The 23,010-nt window shown below is 43.0% G+C and overlaps 1 protein-coding gene across 2 annotated transcripts in view; it reads right to left on the reverse strand.

Moving 5' to 3' along the window:
• Positions 1–23,010, reverse strand: part of RBPMS (RNA binding protein, mRNA processing factor) — a 678,829-nt gene that overhangs the window by 29,243 nt on the left and 626,576 nt on the right. The gene's annotated exons all lie outside the window — the stretch shown is intronic.

A 23,010-nucleotide genomic window follows, 5' to 3' on the forward strand; every position in this document is an offset into this window, starting at 1 on the left:
CCCTTACACCACCAGTGCTCACTCGTAGTAATTTGCAGATTTTCTAAAGGCCAACCAGACCCACAAGGGCAGTAGAGCACAGGAAATATCCTTTACATCGCGATGATTACACTGCACTGCATTTATAACGCAGCCGTTACAACGCAAGTCGTTACATAGGCTTGCGATGAATGGCGCTGTAACCTAAGGAATAGTAAGATTTACTATTCCAACACCTTCCCGACTGTACGTAGACTGGTGTTGGAATAGTAAACCTTACTATTCCTAAGTCCAGCGCCCTCCAGCTCAAGTCGTTGTAACGACTTGCGTTGTAAAATCAGGCGATGTTACATACCGTGATCATTTTGATCGCATTGTAACATCACATATTCGTAGAGCACTTTAGGCAGCAACATGAACTATAAGAGAATATATCACATACTGGTGTTAATAATACGGATTATACACTATAAAGGTATACATCTAATGGGTGAAGATTGCAACCAGATCAACATTCCAGTAGTGTAATTGATAAGGGGGGATTACTACCTATATTATGGCATCCCTAAGAGTTTGCAAAAGGCATAATTCCTGATCTCGTTTGGACATCCCAAACGGTGTCATTCCTTAAGGGCTTTTAGAACTAGGAGAGGCCTAGAAGTGACCCAGAAGGAGAAAGACCGTAAACTCTGTTCTAAAACTGGAACATGTGGGACATATTCTTATAGCTGGAGGGATAGAGTGCCACATTTTTAGAGCCTTGCCCGAGAAAGCTTCTCACATAGTTCCTGATGTTTTAAGAATGGTGTTTATAAATTGGGGACCAAATTTATCAAAGAGTTGCATCGCCCTTGCAACGCAACTCTTAAGCTGGCGTTATCAAGCCATGCAATGCCACCTTGCGTGGCCCTGAGTGGCTTGCTAGATCTGGATAACGCAATGTAGCGCAAATCACTGTGTTGCGTTACTTTGCTCCATGGAGGCTTTCTATGGGTGGAGCCTGGTTGTTCCCATGCAGCCATGTATAGATTTTGGCACATTTCCAGATTGACCATTACTGGTAGACCTGGGAATGCGTCAAAATGCTACGCCTCCCCAGGTGAGGGGTAACAAGGAAAAATACCTTTATTTCTCCTTGTTCTTTCCTCTTTCTGTTGGTGTTGCATTCTGCAGCACCCACAGAAAGAGGAAAACGCCTCAGGGATTGGTTTTGTGCAGGAAGGTGTCTCTTCCTGCGCAAAAAAAATCCTGTTTACAATGCAGGCACCATTGGTCAATGGTGCAAGAGTGCCTCCGTTGGTGCTAGGCAGCACATTGTGCACCGGTGCAGGTAAAAGGACAGGAATGGGCCATATGATGTTAAATGCGGTGCATTCCTGCCATTTCCCCATCATGCACTGTAGCAAGCAGGCGTGCTGCGCTGTGATTTATTGATAAATATGCCCTTTAGAAACTACTTCTTAGAGAGTGAGATTGTCCTGAGATAACTAATTTCCCCTCCAGGTATTCTGGGGCCTCCCTATCCATAGCATTATGGATTACACAGGCTGACTTGAACATACTTCTTTGTTCTACTGAAAGGCTTTATAGAGTGATCGGGCCTTGGGTGGTCTGAACTTTTGGAGCTGGCCACTAGTTGAGATGCTACAAACAGATTAGACAGCTTGGGGAAGAGTTAGGGTTTAAGAGACTTTATGAAGATAAAATATATAGATCCGCACAGACCTCAGACCACCTCTTAACACCATGCGTGCTACGCGTTTTCCTGCTGTGCGCTGACTTTTGCGAAAACCCGCGGTTCATGACGAGCTCAGCTCGTCATGAGCGTACGACAGGCGAAACTCATGACGAGCTAAGCTCGTCATGAGCGTCGAAGGGGTTAAGGATCTCAGACAAAGGAAAACACGGGACACCATTGTGTCCATCTAGTGGATGGCCATATGACTCAAGAATGGCAGACCAGGAAGGGGGGTGGGGAGGGAGGGAGGTTGGGACCAGTTTAGTTAGACACAGTTAATTCATACATTAACATGGTTGGTTACCGTTTTCACTGTCATGTTCTTACTCCCGAATGTAAAAATACCCGTATGGTCGGATCAGCGGTAGACTGACGATAAATATCTGTAACCAGTAGGTATGACGTGGTCACATATGTATTATGTATAAGATGAGAACAAAAACCAAATGCTTACGAGTTGTAAGTGATCCTGCTTTTACTCTGTCGAGGTGTTTCAATAAAAGTATGTTTTTAAAAAAAAAGAGACTTTATGAAGGTGGTCCCAGCCTTAGTGGTCCTTGTAGTGTGTAGCTTAGGAAATCAACTAGGATGGTGTGAGATTTGAAAAGGAAGCAATGGGTTTAGGATCAAGGGAACTAGACCTGTGTGAAACTAAAGTTGTAAGAGGGAAAGTAAGGTCCCTACTTCATTGGGTGAAAATTTGGAGCTCCACTTGCATTCCATTCTATGCCATAGAGAGGACTGTAAACTCTACTCTCAAATGAACTGGCAGTCAGAGAAGAGGACTTGAGGCTGGGTAAATGTCAAACCAAACCAAGCAGCAATCAGTGTTTGTGGCAAACTTTAAAGTAGGTATTGTGGGGGGCCAGATTCATTTTCATAGGCTAGATATGATATCACGAAAGGAATTACAGTTGTCACGTTTTGGTAATCTAAAGTGGGGGAGGATACCATACACAATAGAAACCCGATTTGCCATGAAAAGTATTTTTTGTTTTAAGCCTAAAACCTTGCCCTTTATGAAATGTATGCTCCTGACAAATTGGGCTGAAGTGGGACAGAGTCCAAACACAGGTGGTCATTATGTGCCATTCCCACTTTGCAGATGACAACCAAATGAAATCACCAGTGCTTTTAGTGGACATAACTTAAGCTTCTTGTTGTGCGTATTTATTGTAGTTAGACTGTTTAGAAGCTAGCTTTCCTGGACTGATGACTTAACTGTGGGCTTTACCATAAGTTGCTTGTCATGTGCATAGATAAATAACTAAAAACTGTAGGTTTCAATAATTAACAATAAGGGAAAATAGAGGCAACAGCTAATAAATAAATAAATAAAAGTGCCTAACTTAGTGACATTATGAGGACAGTTTAAGGGACAGAAGATCTCAAAGGGGCAAAGAGATGCCTAATTATCACAATGTTAGGCTAGAGCTACACAAGTGCAGGGCAGTATCATTAATCACAATTTAGGAGAGACGGCTAACAAGAAGAGCCTGGCCTACTTGATCAGGTGTATCTGAGACACAAAGGCATATCTACTTCCATCCTAAAAGTACTAGGGGCCTCAGTTATGGGAAAGGACGCATTGCTGCGTGAAAGCAGCGATGCGTCACTTCTCAGTGCGCTCTCCTTGCGACATACTGGATGCGTCATATTTAATGTACGACGCATCATGTCGGAAGGAGATACAGATACGTCAGTATTTCTGACGTATCTGTAAGCGCAAAAGTGACGCATTGCTGGAGTGTGTCACAAAAGTGACGCAACTCCAGCAATGTGTCCTTTCACATGGGGCAAGCCCCATGTGAAAGGGCCTGCGTCAGTCCTACGCCTGCTGTGAGGCAGGCGCAAGATATTGACGCAATGGCGTCCTAGAAGTGACGCAGTGAAATCTCATAGATTTCACTGCGTCACTTTTACAAGGCTGTTTTTGGGGGGAACGCCCCCCCTGCATACATTATATCTGACGCAGGTATAAAGTAGCGCAGAGGTTTGCAAAGTGACGCATCTGCTTAGATGCGTCACTTTGTAAATAGTGCGCAACAGGAAGCATGTTTTACGCCTCTGATGCGTCACAAAAAGTGACGCATTGGAAGCGCAAAACTGACGCAAGGCCTCATAAATGAGGCCCTAAGAGTATTACCAACTTAGTCCCTCTTCCTGGCTACACCTATCCTAGGAAGTGGGGTGTGTGCCCAAAGTTAGCCATCCTCAAAAAAAGCATGCAGCTTGGAGGAGCACCTCTTGCATCAGGAGTTTAGCAGAAAAAATCTGAACTAAGGATGAAATTAATTCTAAGCAGCAGGGAATTGAACACATTTATCACAGGTTTACGATGGCAGGAGTTCTCAATATGGATATAAAGACAGATGAAGGGCAGGAGTCTCATTTGGTTTTGGTAATAACATAAATACATGTTTAGTATCTTTATGAATTGAAAGATTCTTTTTTACAATCTTCATATCATTGCTGCATTTTTTGACAAAGTACATTACCTTTAGTTTCTTATTAAACAAGGGTAGATAAGTTATTTCAAAGGGACTGTGCAGATTCGAAAGCATCTGGTGCCTAAAAGCTGCTCAGAATCCCACACAGTTCTTTTTGGGCTGAAATGGCTGCCAAGTTTAATTTGCAAACCATATATTTTTGTCCTACTGAAACATTATTTTATAACAGTGGACTACAGCTAATGTATCTAAACTACTCCAGTAGGAGATCAAAACATTTGAAGATTTTAGGAAAAATGATTATTAGTTGTGTGACCTGCACAGGTAATAGGTCCACAGTTGTCCGTACTGGGAACCAAGCACCCCATTGTAGCGCTTGAGGCAGAGCAGTCCAAGGGCTACTAAGGGGAGGTGGTGTGCAATAGTAATCTTCATTCGCTGGAATGCAATAATAACACTCAAAAAAAGATTGTCCAGTCAGTGAGTTTTCTTTAGGAAAAAAGTGCATTTATTACACACACACACAGACACCCACGCATGCACGCACACATGCAATCATTAACAAATATATAGATTGGTAGATGGAAAATACCATAGAAGACATTACATAATCACCTTTGACCCTCTAAAGGAGTCATGCAAACCTATAAGGGGAGTCTACCAGCTTGGTTTAAGAGCAACAAACCACATTAAAGACATAATTTTGTACTTAGATACAATCATCAATCAATAATATTCATAGGTAAATTCAATTATTACTTATAATAAAAGCATATTCTCTGTGATCAAAACCCACTGTCAGTATTATGTCAATAAAGCAAAGGTAACTATAACTCGTGCTCTCGCCATATACTGTTAATTACCCCACATGTTACATCAGTTATGACATCTCCTATGACATCATTAATAATATCACTGCAACATTTGCAATGAAACTATTGATTGAAAAGTCATAGTTACCTTAGGGCACAAGTTGTAGTTACTTGAGATAACTACAACTATAACCAATGAACTTCTGTGATTTTAGAGTTTAAAACGTTATGTTGTTACTGAATGGTTCACCTAACTATATAGTTACTTTAACCCTTATTTTTTTTCTGTAAAAAAAAAAATATACATATAAAAAAAATATATATATATATATATATCCACCAAGGCACACGCAAAACCATCAGCAGCGTGAAAGACCGACCACTCCAACATGATTCCAAATCTTTATTTCCAGGCAAGCAGCGTTTTACAAGCAGGGCAGCATGACGTGTTTCGAGGTTAGTAACCTCTTAATCATATGCATAGTTTTGGGGGTGGGGTCGTTGCATATTTAAAACGTGACTACAACATTGAAGAAGGACACATGACCATTTATTAAAGAGGCAGTCTTTTTATTGCATTTTCGAGGTTCTTCTTTTGTTAAGGTGAAAGTACTCGTTTTTATTCTTTTAAAATGTTTAGTACATGAAGTGTCCTTGAGTGTCTTTCAGTGCACCTCAAACCTAGTTCACTTAAGCTTAGCTCCGTGTTCGGACTGCAAGGTCCACAATGCCTCTTGTTGGAAATTCAACTTTTAATTTCATCTTCAATTAAGGTTTTGGCGAAACATCCCAATGTCATTCTCTACCAAATGTTACACGTTTAGTTTGGTCAAGTACCTTTTACAACTCCATCTGATGTCACAGGTAACACTGGGAAATTTCACGACCACCCCCATTAATCACTCCTTACTTGCCGTTGTGGAGTTATATATATCTATATAAAAATATATTTAAAAATAAATATATATATATATATATATATATATATATATATAGCCTTTATGTGATCCAGTGGATTATGAGTAATTTAGGTAAAAAAATATATATATCTATGGCCGCGCCCCGGTACGTGCACCGGGGCGCTAACCAGCGCGCTACGCAAGTTCGCGCGCGGAAAACTGATTGGCTCTCGGGTGTCTTTCAACATTCCAAACAGTCCGGAGCGGCCGCCATCTTGTGTCTCGGTAGGATCGAGACACAAGAGGTGGCAAAAACAAAGGGGTAAATGACCATAAGGGGGCAGAGTAGACCCCACCCTGACCCACTAGGTTTGATGTGGGGGCTATATATTTTTTTTTTCGATTTGCGCGGGGGGAGCGCCCGGTACGCGCACCGCGGAGCGTACAATGGGGAAAAAAGAATGATAGAGTTTTAAAAAAATGTAGCCTTTTTTTATAAATTGGAGGTAGTTCTAAAAAGAACTGTTTTTTTTCTTCTTTTTGGTGTTTTATATTTTTTTAATGTTTTTTGAACATTTTGTACTTTTTTTGGCTTTTATTAACTATTTTACATTTTTTGGGTTATTTTTATGGGGAGAATCAAAAAACAGGGAATTGAAAATGGCTCAACTGGAGCAAAAGAAAAAAAGGAAAAAATTAGGGTTTTTTGGGGCAATTGTGGTTGTCACCAGCAAGGAGGATGAGCTTGATGCTCTGTTCACCATAGGAGATGGTCTTACCACAAAAAATACATGTAATTCTGCATTCCCCAAACCGTGATTGTATGCAAGGGATTGTCTCCCTTGTCTCTGGTCCCAATGGAGTGGGTTGCTTTCTTTTGGAGGTGGTGGTTGAAGATTGGGGAGGGTTACTGGCCAGTTCTCTCATCTCTGCAGCAGAATAGTTGTTTGGATGCTTGCGCTGCATGTGTCCAATCATGGTATTATTACCAAAAGAATATTTTTTGTTCGGGTTCCCCCTTGAAAGTTCCATGTCACAGATTAGGCAAGTCACCTTGGGCGCATTGACTTTCTTCTTGCCCTCTGGGATAGAAAAAACTCCCATACAATGTGTGGCCTTGGCTTGTATGGGGTATTGTCTTCTGCCAGCCACCTTCTCCCTCCTTCCTCCTCCTCCTCCTCCTCCTCCTCTTCTTGACCACCAATGTAATGTTGTGGTGGTCCTCTTGGTGGTGGTGGTGCAGATGCTCCAGCTGCTGCTGCTACTGTAGCCATTTTAAAGTCAGAGAGATGGTTGAATTTCCGAAATATAATTAAAGCTGATTTGTGAGTGACACATTATAGGTGGAGAGTTACTAACTACTATTATTACTTTTGTGCCGGGTGCATTGCAACTATGCCTGTTTTGTATTACCTATGTAGAGGCATTCCAAATTGATAAAGCATTTTTTTACATTACTGCTCGCAACCCTTTCTGATGCGCTGAGGTGATCATGGCTAGTGATTTTACATATAGTAGCCAGTAATGTAAACTTGTATGAAATAGTCTCTATTACAAACACTAAAAATGTTGGTAGTTGGAGCCAAGATGGCGACCTGAGCGGATGTACAGCCTTTCGGCTCCGCCGGCCCCGGAATCCCGCACCGCAATCCTGTGTATTCTCCTGAATTCTTTTTGACTTGAAACGTGCGGGAAGCGGAGCTGATGATACCGGTGTTCCTCCGACCTCTCCACCCGCCCGGAGTCGGACGCTATTGACCGGCTCGCCCTGGCCCGGGACCCTGCCTGCTCCGCTGCGCACTGCGGACCTCGCGTCCCTTCACTCAGCCGATCCGTTGCGGAGGTGGTGCGACAGAACGGAGTCTCCTTCCCTGTCGCATGGAGTGAGCACCGCCTGCCGCCAGGGACTATCGTGCATGCGCTGGGTTGCACGGAGGTGGAGGGGAGAAGTGCCTGGTCCGCGAGTCCTTTGTTCTTGGCCGCCATGTTCCTGCTCATCTCTACTTGTCCCTCTGGCCAGTGACGGGGAGCCCCACTTGGTTCCGCCTGCCTCACCACACAGCTGCCGGCTTTCAGGCTCCGCTGCAGATCGGGCGGAATATTGCTAGCCCGGGGAACGCCAGCTGCTGTCCGGTCGCGTCCTGCGACCCCCCTTCCCCCCCACAGTACTTCGTTGGATAGAGGACAAGATGGCGATGCCTGTGGTTCGCCACCGTGAGGACGACTATGCATCCTCTCCACGAAGCAGCGGGCTCGCTTACGTGCAGGGGGCCGGAACACACTCTTCCCCCGGACGTGCAGAATTGGGGAAACTACAGCCTGATTGTACTATTAAAGACGTGTTGGCGACCCTGGGCGAGCTGAGATCGGCGATGCTACACAGTTACAGCGTACTGGGGGTGAGACTCGATGCATGCGCCCACGCTCTCAGCCAGGAGCATGGGAATCGTCCCCAACAAAATTTCGGCTTGGAGCTGATACAGTCTACCGCCACACCGTTGCCTCGGAGTGATACAGTGGATGCTACAGTAACCATTGCTGTGGAGGGTAGCGACTTGTTGCCAACTACCAGTTCAGTCGTTGCTACACTGTTTCCCCCTTGCTCCATGCCTGACTGTGTGCATCGCTTCATGGCATCACGGCTTTGGATATCAGCTGCCCGCCCTCATGCTCCTTCATCAGCTTACTTCTCACGGACTCTGATCGCCCTGTTTTGTGACTTTTGGGACTTGGATATGTCGGAGAAGCCTGTGACCGAGGGAGATTCATTTCTTGGGGCCAGACGCCGTTCTCTCTGTGCTTATGCACCTCCCCCCTCCTCCGGGCGGCCATTTTCCCTCGTCCCCTTGGACTGCACTGGACTACCAAGTAGAATGGGTGAGAGGCCGAGCCCCAGATCGGGCCAGGGCTAGGAGATCTCCCTTTGTTTAACAGCCGGGCGGGTGGGTGGAGGGTGTGTGGACCTTGAATTTGGCCTGTTTTACCACGGACTGTGCATTGACTCTCCCTAATTGATAGATTGCTGCTGATTTTATTCGATGTTGCTATTGGGGTGGAGAATGTTTATTGGGCCGGCGGAGTCCGCGTATATGTGTAACTGGCCCTCCTCCCGGTCTTTCTTAAACACTTGTTGATGCATTGATTACGTATTATATGCGACTATCACCCATTTCAGATTGTACTCCCTGTTCTGTGCGCTGGCCTCTTCTCCATTTCAAGCCGCAATTATTGTGTTTTATCATTTTCGTTTCTTCTTTATTGGGCGACTGTTTTTTGCGGGCTGGTGGTTCAGGGGCAGATGTTGTGGTTGATGGCTGCGGACCTTGTATTTGATTGGCCGGGGGGATCCGGACCAGAACACTAAACGGCGTAGGGGTTACAAATGGCTGGGAGTCCGGGAGATCTGTTATTGTGAAGGCTCCTCCCCGCCTCCTTCTTTTTGGGAGTGGTAGATCAGCTTGTTCTTTTCTTCCTCCCTATATTCAAGTGTTGAAATTCTTCGTTTATTATCATCTTCCTTTTTCTTCTTTCTACAATTTCTTGCCTTCTCTCGCCTTTTTCCTTCTTCTTCTCTTCTCTTGCTGTATTTCGGGTTTATGGGGCGACAGACACTCTGCTAGGGGGGGGGGGGGGGGGTAGGCCATAGCCTCTGCATGTGTGTAGGGTGGGGGGTTATATTTCATTTTTTGTTAGTTTCTATGGGACCTGTTTTTGCTTCCTTTATAATTTTTCCTTTCTCTTGGCCCGTGTTCAGGCATACTGGGTGAGGGGTGGCAGCGGAGATACGAATGGGATGTTGAGATTGCTACCCTGTAGCGTGGATATTTTGTGGCCATCCTGCCTGGTTGGGACTTGCTTGTCGAGATTGGATTGACCGTAAACTGTAGCTAATGTCATGTCCCACCTGCATGGTCCTTGCTCTTATTTTATTATTTTATGAGTACGGAACAACACGACCTGAACTCAATAGTTGCACAAAAAACTTAAAAAAACTTAACCTTCATTACTCCTGTGTCATGGTCTTGCGGTGTCCTCCAGTTTGATTTCTGCTTAATAACCGATGTGCTGCTGTATTACTATGTCACCGTATCGCATGCACTAGTGCTATATGAGAGTTCGTGGCCGGCCGGATGGTTGTAGGCCCGTATTTGTTCTTTATTTCGTGCACAATAAAGGTTTTAAAAAAATAAAAAAAAATAAAAAAAATGTTGGTAGCTCACAATGATTTTCATTGAACACAAGTAGATCTTATTGTACTAAAGGTTGGAGACCCCTGCATTAAACAGTATATGCGAAATGGTTATTCAGTAATGTCTTTCAGGAAATATTTTTCTATGAAACCACAAACAATTTTTACACCATGGTCCTCAATTAATCTCAATTTAATATGCTTGTATCTAACATGTAATTGAATGGCATGGGACTACCTGAGTTCTCCGTCTATAGCAACAACCAATAGCAACATGCCCAGTTAAAAACGTTCAGATCTTTCATGCTAGTGGTACATTATAGGAACCCAAAAAAACTACTAGGAGTGCTAACTTTGATCAAACACAGAGCAGGTGCAGCAAAGGTAACAACAGTGCTTTCAATCCTCATTGCAATACTTTTCATTTTTCCACCTTGTCACCTTCAAGTAGGATTTCAGTAGTTGTATGTGCCTGTAACTGTAATTGGAAAAGGCAGGGTGGAAAAGTCAAAGTAGATGAAGATAAAAATTTAAAAAACAATGGAAAGTTATCAACCTCATCTTGAAAATTGTAAGAGGTTATACCAAACAGCATATCAGTTCATTTGACCTCCATATAACCCATGGGGTTTTAGACATTTTTTAGAGATACAGTACTGAGAAAATGTTTCTGCTATGTTCTCTTGTAAGGGACCCTCCAAACACCATTGGTAATATCAGGCTTGTGTGACAAACCATGAAAGTAATGGATTATTCCATAAAAGCCCCTCAGAACTGCTTATAATATTCACGAAATGCTAAGGAATTTGAAAATTGTGAAGTAAAATGCTCAAAGGGGCCTCCTTTGTGCAAACTTTTCTTGGGAAGGCATGATTCCTCACCATCGATGCGGATAATCAGTTTCACTCTACAGTATTTGGCAATACAAGTTGAAACATTTCATCAAAGGGAGGAGAGAAAAAACCCTAAATCTTACTAGGGAGTAGTGGGCTATTCAGGATATCGGGTCAGATGCACTATTTAATCGTCACAAAATACTGGTCATAATATGTGACCAATATTTGTGCGACCAGTTAATAATTATAAGAACCGACCTGTGTACACATAGGTGTGTTCTTAAAATTCTGAATCATATTGGGTCAGAATCTGACCTAAATCTTGAATATTAATGAGGTAAGCTGCAAATTGCGACTCACTACATTTGAAGTCCATCAAAGGGATGGTGTCTCTGTGACTCTGAGCAGGTAGCGGATTGAGTTACATTCCCTTGCGTGTACATTAAACAGGGAGCAGTTCAACAATAGGAATATTTGTGCTATTAGCACTTATCCAACTATTCACTCATATAAGTTCTGAGTTATACGTTTGAACTTTAGACAGCTCACAAGCAAACAAGAGCCGCTCTGTCGATCATGATGCTGGTCCTCCTGGCGCACAAAAGACACCCCCCACAAAGCATACTTGTCTATAGCTCTAGTTTTGCTGTTTGCACGATAGCGAATGGAGCAAACCAATTTTAGTCCATTCCATTTCAAACAGAGGAATTTGCACCAGGGCAAAAATCAGTGAAAGGATTGTGAAATCATTGCTGACTTTATATGAGGCATGTAGTGCTTATAAATAAGTTTAGAAGTATAAAGGTATGTTTTAATGTTTTTAAATGAAAGTAGCAATACGAGTTCGGCATCTAGACACCAAACTCGTTTTGCTACTTTCATTTGAACCCGCAATTGACTCGATTGCGTGACTTGATTATTCCCTGACGAGGGGATCAACAGTTTTACACTTGGAGTGTTGAATTTACGTGGATTTCCTGTTGAACATTTATTTTACTTCAAAACGCGCCTTTAGGAACTGGTGGTCACCGGTGACACCAGTATCTCACTACATGTGTGGCCCTGATGAAGTCTGTATACATATACTGCTAAATAGACGAAACACGTGTTGGCTAGGACTCATATGGATGCTGTTTTGAACATTAAAGAAGAAGATATACACTCATGTGGACTGTAATGTCTCTTTTGGACTCGTAACTTGTATAATACACTGCTCAATCTGCTCGGGATACAACGTGTATAACTATTGACATTGCAATTAACACATACATAAAAGGCATTGTCATTTACAATGCCAATAGCTTAAACTTGCATCAATGCGAGACCTATTGCATTGCAAATGCTTGTCTTCCAAGCTTTCAGAACTGGAAAGTGGACCAGTTTATTGCGCCATTCTCTTGCGAGTGTCTTCCAAGTATAGGAAGCTTCAGGCTGGCTTGAACGTCACAGCAGAAAACACAAAATTCCAACACTTCACATCTAGATCCCACGAGACTGTTCATTGGAACTACCAATTTGCCTAGGACTTCCTTCCAATCCTATTGAAGTATCCACAAGTTCATGCAATCCAAAGTGACAATGATTCCCATTGCAGCAGGGCTGACAGACTATGGTGGCATCTGGCCCGCCAATCTATATATAAAAACCATATAAATATATGTTTTTTTCAGGGCGGTAAATTGAATACAAACCACCCGAATAGAGTAAACAGAAAAGGCAGCACAAAAAAATAGCTTGACATCATCCAGTCACGTGCTACACTTTAGACTGATCCCCTGTACTCAAGGGTAAGTGTGTGATGATTATGTAGAAATGTAATCATTAACGATTTGTAATATATCATTTTAGAGGAGTAAAATTGTAACATCCTACAAATATATTTTTTATACATAGAGAACTCCAAAAAGTCCCTTATAACGGTGGCTCCTTTTTCCTTCTCATATAGAAAACTCCACGGAAAAGTGAAGGTAATTGATGGACCCTTACAGTACCACTATGTATATAGACTCTACACAATTAAATATATGAGTTTTAAGCGAGGTTCTTTTTAGTTTCAGACAAAAGATTTGTGTGGACCATTTACACCAATATTACTAAATGGTGTTCTGTGATGATTGACAGAATCTTTCCTCGAATTGATTACAGAGGAATACATCTCTATTGTAATGAGAGTTCTTTTTAAAGTAAGTAAAATAAATCCCCAGTTTCATAAATGACACCCCTGTAGGAATAGTCGTTGGTTGTTCCTATATGCTTATCGCTACTCGTGATTTAATATACCCCGAGGTCCATTAGTAACTACCCTCCAGAGAGATCCAGCATAACTCAAGAAATCCAGTTACCACTGCTTACCGTGCCCCAGTACAATATGTATCTTTTAGAAAATGTGTTCCCTTGTTCTACCTGAGAAGGAATTTATTAAGCTGAATATATATAAAAAAGAGCAATGGGAATAATGCAAAAGAGTGATGATAACGTTGTTTTTTAAAGAAAATGTTTTGTTAATACTATGTTTCTTTACCGTATAGAACCCTGTCCTGATGAAGGTGTCATCATAAAAACCGAAACGCTGCGTCGACAACTTGTTTTTAATAGCCATTTGCTTTTTAATCTTGATCTTGTGTGTTTAAAACATTTGCACCACTGAACCATTGGAAGGGTGCTGACACTCTTTTAACTATTTTATATTGTGGCACTGTAATTAATATTTGATACTGTATATTGTTTGTAATAAATTGTTCAAATTTTACAAAAATTGTGTTTTTTTTGCATTGTGTATATACTTTGAGAATGTGGTTTTATTTGTAAGGATCTCTTGAGTTATGGTGGTATACTACAGATAGGATTACCCTTTTCGAGTTAATGATAGGGACTGTTTTGATTTCTTGCTTGTCTTTCACTCCTCGTCCCGTCACTGGAATTGTGAGGAGACCTCCCTTTCATTTTTTGATGGCATCTGGCCAGCCTACATATGACAATACAATCAGACAATAAGCTCCTGAGGGTTGGGTCTTTACTCCATAGCATCAGGCAAGTTACTTTTCCAATGCACTAAGGCACACCTCCCACTCCCCCCCCCACCCTCTTCTCCAAGGGAGAGGGCTCACCATACTTCAATGTAAAATGAGTTCTAAGGTATTACATGCAGGAAAGTACAGACCTGAGAGAAACTGAACAGCAATTATGGCAGCTTGTGCATAGGTCTGCCTCCTATGCAATCCACATCATAAGGGAAAGTATCCTCCACCAATACTTGCTAGCAGGTGTTGACCCTACTCTTGCAAGGTAACCAAAGACCTTTGTACAGGAAACTAGGCTGCACTCATAAGAAATGCTCCTGTTTCAGACACTTGTAGGGCTGGCAGCTGGAGATTAGTGCATACATATATTAATCATCCGAATACTAACGCAGACTCCAGAACAGAGAGATGGATGGTTAAGTCTCCCATTGTTACCCGTTTTTAGGTCTCGCCTGCGTTGCAGCGCATGCGTTGCTTCGTCTTGGTGAGATCTATTGTCATTGGTTTTGTGTCCCGCTTCTTTAGAAGCGGGGTTGGTGTCCGCCCCGCTTACCCGGACTGGAGATTTAGCTTGCATACTCCCGCACACAATGTCTCTTCTAGACACCTGTGTTTATTTTTGCATTGCGCTTTCACTTAAGGTAAAAGCGCAATGCATATATAAATAAGTGGCAGACACACGTGTTTTGTGCCCTGCTCACCCCCCTCCCGCCGCCAAGAACGGGTGTGTCAACTTGGCTTTTCCAGTACCAAAAAGCAGCAGAGCTTCAAAGAGCAGTCTCTTCCCTGTCTGGGGCCCTCATAAAGAGCTCCACACAGCCTCGGCGCTGGGCTGGTGGGGAGTCAGTTATAACTTTATAACTATACTATACTGGTTTGGAAGGTGCCAATGCTTTGAATGAGCAGGTACTGAGCACGGACATTGCCTATATTTTTGACTTTTTTTTAAAGCGCGAGGACCTACATTTTTCAGCAAGGGTGTAGAACATTTAGCAGACGAGAAATTAACTTTTCACGAGCAAACAGTTACTCTCAGATATATTTCTATTTCATTCAGAGTAAAGGTCCAGGGCGACTTGGATGCTTCAGTACGCCAGGCCTGTGCCGCTGGAAGGACAGTGCTACGAGGGCAGAGACGGTCACACAGCAGACCAGAGCCGGCCAAGTATGTGCCTCTGAAGTGCCAGTGGGACTGGCAGAATCAGTTGTGTGTGTCATCGGCCTCGCATTGAAACAGCCTGCTGGGCCGGGAGGACTCAGTTTCATGGTGGGGTGTTTTTGAAAAGCCATTTGAATTAGGGCAGATTCTGCCACATCAGGTTAGAATGAGCCTCTCAAACGTCAGAATCATTGGTGCAGAGTGAGTGACACACAAACCAACGTTTCTAAAGTTGGCGAGAGACTTTGGCAGAATAATGTGTACGCCGGGTTCACCTCTAAATACGAAGGTCCGGAGCAGGGTCAGCTGTGTTGGCAGAGTTTAGCCACTGAATGCACCAGAGCGAGCCCTGTCTGCTTTCCGGTTGGGGAACAACGCCTCGTCATGGGTAATTAGCGCTAAATAGAGAGTTTTTTTCAGAAGGCTAGTTCCTGTGTCCCTTGTAAAAGGCCACGCCCAGCAAAGGTGTTGGGCCTGTGACCTCTTTCTTGAGCAATCTCATCCCCACAGTTACTTCACTTTCTTATCTCATGCCGCCTGCGGCCAAGATACAACTCCTACAGTCCGCGCGTCCGCCTGCGGGGTAGGGAGTAGGGAGGCCCAGCCCCACGGACAAGCCAATGCAGGGATCCAACTTCCTGTCTACTGACATTCTCCTGTTGCTTCACCTGAGGCCCTCTACAAGTGACACAACCTTCACACAGCTCAAAAGTCTGTCTGTCAGCTATTTATAATCACGTAGTCCCTTCCGGTTTTATCTTTTCATTCTGGTCATTGTTTGTATCCACAAATAAGAGTCATCTCTTGTCAGGAGTACAGAAGCTCACGCACTCCTGGTTTTCCTTGTTCTCTCCGGGTGTTTTCAGCTGCGATTCGTAAAAACAATAGCAAAACAGAGAATTCAACAAGCATTTGCAATGCAATAGGTATCGCATTTGCGATAGTTTGAGCTTTTGGCATCGTAAATGACAATGTCTTTTATTTATGTGTTTTGAAAACATGCAAGTGTTGTGTAAACATGCACTTTGTACTTATAGGCGTTTCTTACAACAAACAAGGCTGGCAGTAACTGTGCCTCTTTGTACTTGTAGTCCATGCTTACCAGAAGCAAGGCTGGTGGTAAAAGAGACGCAGTTACTGCCAGCCTTACTTCTCGTAAAGAATATGTGTTTACGCACCACATTACAAGTTTTCAAAACACATAACTTAAAGGCATTGTCATTTACAATGCCAATAGCTCAAACTCTCGCAAATACGAGACCTATTGCATTGCAAATGCCTGTCTTGATTTGTTTCTCTGCCACGTCTGATGAAAGGTTGCTTTTCAGCTTCCTACTGTTCATAGATATGGCAAAGATGTTGCGAGCCTCAGCATACAATATTGAGCAGAGGGCCAGACCACCTCAGACATTGGCTCTCTTGCACTGTGAGTGACGGCATTTTGCCTCATGAAGTGCACACCCACTGAAAAAGAAGTGCACTTCAATGCCAGGGTTGGTAGCCCAATACTTTACCAGAACTTCATTTTTTCTATTCTTTGTTTGTTCTTCTGTCATTAAAAGTATATTTTCATGTTATAGTAATTCAAACATTACCTTTTCTCTACATAAGGCGAAGCATATCTTCCTGTGATGTGCAATAAACAAAAAGTTTCATTACCTGTTCTATATACAGCTGGTAGGAAGCATTTGTACCATTCTATCAAAATTATATTTTCTTTACTTAAGATTTTTATTGCAAACACATGGTCTTTTAGGCGGCTAAATCTTTTCATTATATTTAAGCATGAGACAAATGCCTGCTATAAATATAAATACTGTACCAGCTTTACAGGGCCAGACCTATTTGCTCATGAACCTTTCAAAACAAGCTTTGGCAAAGCCAATATCTCGGACCTTTGGTACCTGTAGGCTCTGCCAATGCTTCTTGGCGATGCTGGACAGCAGCTGCAAAAAACAGGGGCATATTATCAAGGACAGGCGATACTTTATCGCTGCTTTTATCGGCAGGAAACTGCCGATAAAGCGGCGATACTGTCCTTGATAATATGCTCTATGAATTCAATAGAAGCCCCTGTTTGATGTGAACATATCTAACATGGGCTTCGATTGGAATTCATAGAGCATATTATCTAGGCCATTATCGCCGCTTTATCGGCAGTTTCCTGCCGATAAAAACGGCGATAATGTATCGCCTGTCCTTGATAATATGCCCCAATGCCTTTATCAGTGCAGTTAGGTATTGCAGCCCAAAAAAAGTGATGATGTGACCAGAGAAGGAGGTTACGTCATTCTGTAGACGCCTACAGAATCACAAGGGTGTTATTTTCTTTAATAACCAATCAAAGATGATGGGACCACTTACATTGGTCAATTACAAAATAAATTGCAAGTGAGCAAAAGTGCGTTTGCAGAGAGTTGACAAAAAGCAATTTGGCAGCTGCCTGGTCCTAAAAATATTTTTACATTGTTTTTAAAAACTTGAGGTTCAATAAAGAGGCAACAGCCGCAGGTTCTGGGAAAGCAGAGGTGGGGGTCAGTGATGGGGCATGGGGAGATTAACATGAGGGAGGCAGCAAAACAGGGGTGGGGAGAAGCAAATGAGGGAAGCAGCAAAACAGCGCACAGGGGAAGTGCAAGAGAAATGAGGAGCACGAAGGGAAGGGTAGAAGCACACAGACGAGAAAGCAACGCTGAGTGTGGGACTGAGAGAAGGGCACTCTTATGGAGTGCTTGAAAAAGCGGGAAAAAGGGAATTCCCTAGAAGTGAGCAGTGGCTGGACAATTAAAGAGGCTATCCACAGGGGTGGGACAAATAAGAGTGACAAGTCAAGTCATTGAATGAGAAGGAAGCAAATAAAAAAGACAATAAAGCCAATCCAATGGTATGCAACCGGCAAGTTAGCAAGCTGACAATAGGCCTCCTGCAACCAGAAAGCATATGTTGTCTGGTAGGCTGGACCTCAAAAGGGAGTTTGGAAAGAGTAGCCTTTCTTCAGGAATATTTTCATTTATTTTAGGTTTTCAATAAGAAAAATACATTAAAAAGTTGTGATCCGGCACACAGAAATATGGTCCTGTTTATGTTTTAGGAGAGCCTTCCCACAACAGAAACTGGAACACAGGTCATTCACTTTTAATTCCTCCTACAGGTGGTCCCAAGAGCACCAAACAAAGATGTGCAAAAACTATGAACCGTTTCAACTGTTGCCCCAGATAATTTGGTCACTCTTTGTCCCTGTGCTAAAGGGAGATCAGGCAGAAGTGACCGAGAGACAAGTGAGAGGGTTGACATCTTTTAATGGAAGGGGAAAACTGAGGCAAGATATGCGCAGTAGTGGCCGAGTAATAGCGGAAATCTATTACCCCATGTATATATACACACTACCCTTCTCCCCCTTCAAATTACAACAGATTAGCATTTTTCTAAAGGGAATGAATGTTATTGGTTTATTTTCATTAATACGCATGAAAAATTGCAGCTTACTTTGCATAGAACTGAGATTTAGTGACTGACTGCAGACCTTCACACATAAGCCTAACCCGTTATACAGAGAGTAATTGTCAGGGAGACTTGGCTGGTAAAACTTGCATTGATGTATGCAAGCGTGGCACCAATCAGTGTCCCCATCCTGTGTGGCGATTATCGAAATAAAACCATTAATGCCCTCCACGCCTCAGTCAACCGCAATAAACCTTTACCGCAGCCTTTTCCTCGCAGTCCTCCACAAAGAAGATGCAGCACAGCAGAAGCACAAAGACTAAGCACGGACACTCAACTGTAGATAAACCTCTCATTGGAAATTCTGCAGTGCTTGCAGCTTACTGGCTGCACAGACGAACCATATGACGAGCCTGTTAAAGGCAAAACTCTTGGATGCCTGCTACGGACTGCAGAGGATGTTATATAAAATACTACCCCTTCTACCATTTCAAGCAAAACAAATCATGATACAAGGCCTTATCCTATCCCGCCTGGATTATTGGAATGACCTGTACCTAGGGGCCCCGCAATCCACCATATGCAAGAATCCTCCTCCCTTGCCCTGCTACCCAGAATAAAGAGAGCAAGATGCGGCGGATGCTCTTTCTCCTACAACTCCGCCAAGATTTGGAATGCTCTTCCCTTGCGTATGTGGCGGAACCCAATCTCCTACCCTTTCGCAAACTTTTAAAAACCCTAATTTTTAACAACTGCCTCTAAACCGCTGAGTCCTTTCTTCTGTCTGCATCCGTCTACAGCGTTGGGATGCCTCAGGGTAGCTATCGCGCTATATAAATGTTTTTTTCATTTCATTTTATTTCAAATTATATAGAATCGAAATGTTGATCATTGCACTGCCCACACGGATTACATCCAGTGTACTAGCCAATGAAAGAAATGGTACATTGAACGTGTTCTATACAGCTGGTGAGGTAAGTGACAGGCATATTTCAGTTTACAGAAAAGCTGCGGCTGTCTCATGTAGAAGTTTCCAATTCTGCTCCAGTCGAATCCCTTTTGGTAAAATAAAGACTTCCCTTTAACCCCTTCCAGGCTCATGACGAGCTGGGCTCGTCATGGTGTAGCCTCCTCGCACGCTGATGACGACGAGCCCAGCTCGTCATGTAACATGGGTTTTTTAAAATCTCAGCATAGGTGCAGAATTCCACTAGCGCGCATGTGGTTAAGTAAGGAGAGTTGCACCCATCCTTGAAACAGTGCTCCTTGGTTGGAAACTGTCAAAGTCCATCCAAGGATTAACACGTGTTGATGGGACATTAAAAAAAGGTCAAAAGTCAAAATAAACTTTATTCAATCTCACAATTAAAGATCGTAAAAGTAAACAAGGTAAATAATTAAAGCACGCAGGAACCAATATATATTCATACACATGAATAAAAATAAATATAACAAAAACCTTAATCATAAAAAAGTTACATACAGCTTGAATTGAATTTAAAACATAGCTTTACGTGTAGGAGAAATTTTTTTAATCCACCGACCCCATTGCATGTGGCAGGATCACCTAATTGTTGCAGAAAAAGCAAGGCCATTCTACATTTGCTAAAATAGTTTTTACATAAAATGGGATGTTCATTTATTATATTTGTACTGAACTAAGGCCACCACCCAGGCACTTTGGTCCCAGGAAGTGGCAGCATCTGAACAGGTTAGGAGTATGCGATCCGAGGCAAGGCTGCTGTGACGACAAGAGCGCACCCAGTCATCCCTTTGAAAACTGCTAGTTTGTTGTCTGGTTATCCAGGGTGTATCACAAATCACCCTCTAGAGCTTTGGGCAGTGGCAAGGATACGTTCGCTTTGTGTTAGTCTGCTGTCTGGACCACGCTAAGATTAGCGTACGCTTCTTCACCAAGTCGTAGAGTTACAGCCGGTGCCCAAAGCAGAAAATGGTTGTTTCCCCCTTTCAATGATTTTTGGTGAGCGTTTCGGAATGCATGGACAGAGGGAGTTGTTTAAAAGGTGTTGTGATTTAATTGAGTGGATTATTAGTTCTAGGATGACTAGTGTTTTCAGATCAGGCAGGAACAGCTTGGTGAGGTATCCCAGAACAGTCACGTGCAGATCTTAGTTCACACGAGGAAGGGAGTTTAAAAATCTAGAACAAAGAACAAACACCAGGCAAGTGAGGGGGCGGTGTTCTTTGAGGCGGTGTCCCGTAATTTGGGAGCAGAACGCGCAGGTGGCTAGAGGGCAAACAGTGCATTACTCAAAATCACACTTACAAACAAGGTTATCGGAGTAATCAATGCTCCGCAAAAAGAACACTTTACCCTTCTGCTATCTAAACAGAATATATGAGGTTTCTGCCACTCAGAACTTGTGGTACAGTGCCATCCTGTGGACAGACACAGAACGAGTATGTCGTCTTGCAACAAGAAGCCCGGTCGACCCCCAGAATATTAACGCTTCATCTACTGGTACAACCTACATGTCTCACTACAGACGTTTCAAAAGATAAGGATCATTACAAACTGGGCCAGAGCTGCGAGGTCCCATGTTGAGGCCGGGGGAGTCTTTAAGCATGTGGTACTAAAGTTGAGACTAGAGAGGAAAACAGGTATGCAGCAGTATTAAGAGAACGGGCCAGGATCGAACTGGGGATGACACCGTGTACTTTAAGCCCATGCACAGATCTTCCAACAAGCATCGATCTTTTAGCTTTATGGGGCCATGTGCTTCTAATTAGCATGGGGGCCCGCACTGCCCCGACCTCTCAAAGGAAAAAAATATTGAGGAAACTAAGATTTTTTTCCTTTGAGAGGTCGGGAGGAGTGCGCTCCTCCACGCTAATTAGAAACACATGGCCCCCTAAAGATAAGAAAGTGCTTTGGAACAGCAGCAAAGCAGGCAACCCAGTCCTGATCGGAGGCGAAAGGGCGTCATTTGCAATGTCAGGCCACCTTTTAGCATAAACGGTGACGCCAGCCAATGAAAATGAGGGGCGGGGCTTCAAGTCCCCTTCTAAAATCTACTCTCCTACAAAATCTCTCACCCAGCAAGCAGCACTTTGCGCTGCAATGCCAGGTGAGACCTAAAAATGCAGGAGTGAGTTAAAAGGGCAGGGAGTGTCTGGTGGTGGATGAAAGAAGCATAAGATCAAATCAAGACCTGAAAGCCTTTCTATTCTGCACAGTGGCGTTCGACAGGGGCAAACTTTGGGCCCAGCAGTTTTTTAATACAAATTAAGCATTGTCTGCAAATAAGCAGCATGTGCAAATATACTGACTCGCTGGCTGTCCCACTATATGCATTGGCAAGTACCATAAGTGTTGCCAAGAAAACTATCATTAGCTTTTAATTAACTAGTTAGTAATGAGAAACATCTTTAGGTTTCTGATTGCAAAAAATGATTTAAAAAAAGTGAGGCAGATGGCCTGTTACTGTGCATAGCTTTCTACTCCTTACTAATTTGGTATTTGTTTTTTCCATTGCCAGGGTTGTTGCTCATCGGATACTGTCACTGGCTGGCTAAGAGTTTTAAAAATCCCTAAATATAAACCAGAGCCTGCGAACCCCAGGCTTAGCACGTGGCTGCGGGATGCACATCTGCTGGAAGCCTGCCAGGCCTCCTGACGTCCACTGTGATACAGCGCCAAGCACAGCGCTGTCAGCCCCATGAAAACAAATGCAAAGATTTGTGCGCCCCAGCCTCTAAATATACTATCCATCAGCCATGACTTTCCAAGGCTACAGTTTCTATTTCCTGTATTCTGCAGACTTCAGCATGCAACAGGGATACCAGTGTTTAATTTGTTTTTTTTTTTAAAAAGAAATACAAGTGCTCAAACTTTTTAGGAGTAATTCAATCTGAAGTAAGGGAGCAGCCAGAAAATTAAAATTCCCCCACTTGGAAGCAAAGATCTGATGGCAGGAAGCAAGCGAGGCGTACTTTTCTCTTCCATTCAAGCACCTATCCGTTCATTCCGTCACCCTTGTATCTACCTGTTGATATTCACCATTTCACCTTTATATGTTGTCATCAATTCATCGTTCTTTCCTCCATCATTCAGTCTTTCAACATTCCATTCATCCATTGGCCATTTCATCCATCCATCTGTTCACACATTCATTGTCTATGCATGCATGCATCTATCTATTCATACATCCATTCACCGATACACCCATCATTTGACTTAGCCATCCATCAATAAAGTCTTTCATCCGTTAATTGACCCTTTTGTCTACCCAACCATCCATCCATCAATCCTATCAAATTTCAATTTGTTTTGAATACCATCCATATTATCAGATTTCCCTTTTCTACGACATCCATCCATCCATCAATCCATCCTCTTAGATTTTCATTTACTCTGCCATCCTTTCAGCCACCTGTCCTACCAGATTTCAATTGACTCTACTATCCTGTCATCCTTCGATCCATCAATCCAACTTTTCCGATTTCCATTTACTGTGCCATCCTCT

Source organism: Lissotriton vulgaris, chromosome 3_1 (assembly GCF_964263255.1).
Source record: "Lissotriton vulgaris chromosome 3_1, aLisVul1.2, whole genome shotgun sequence".
Lineage (NCBI taxonomy): Eukaryota > Metazoa > Chordata > Amphibia > Caudata > Salamandridae > Lissotriton > Lissotriton vulgaris.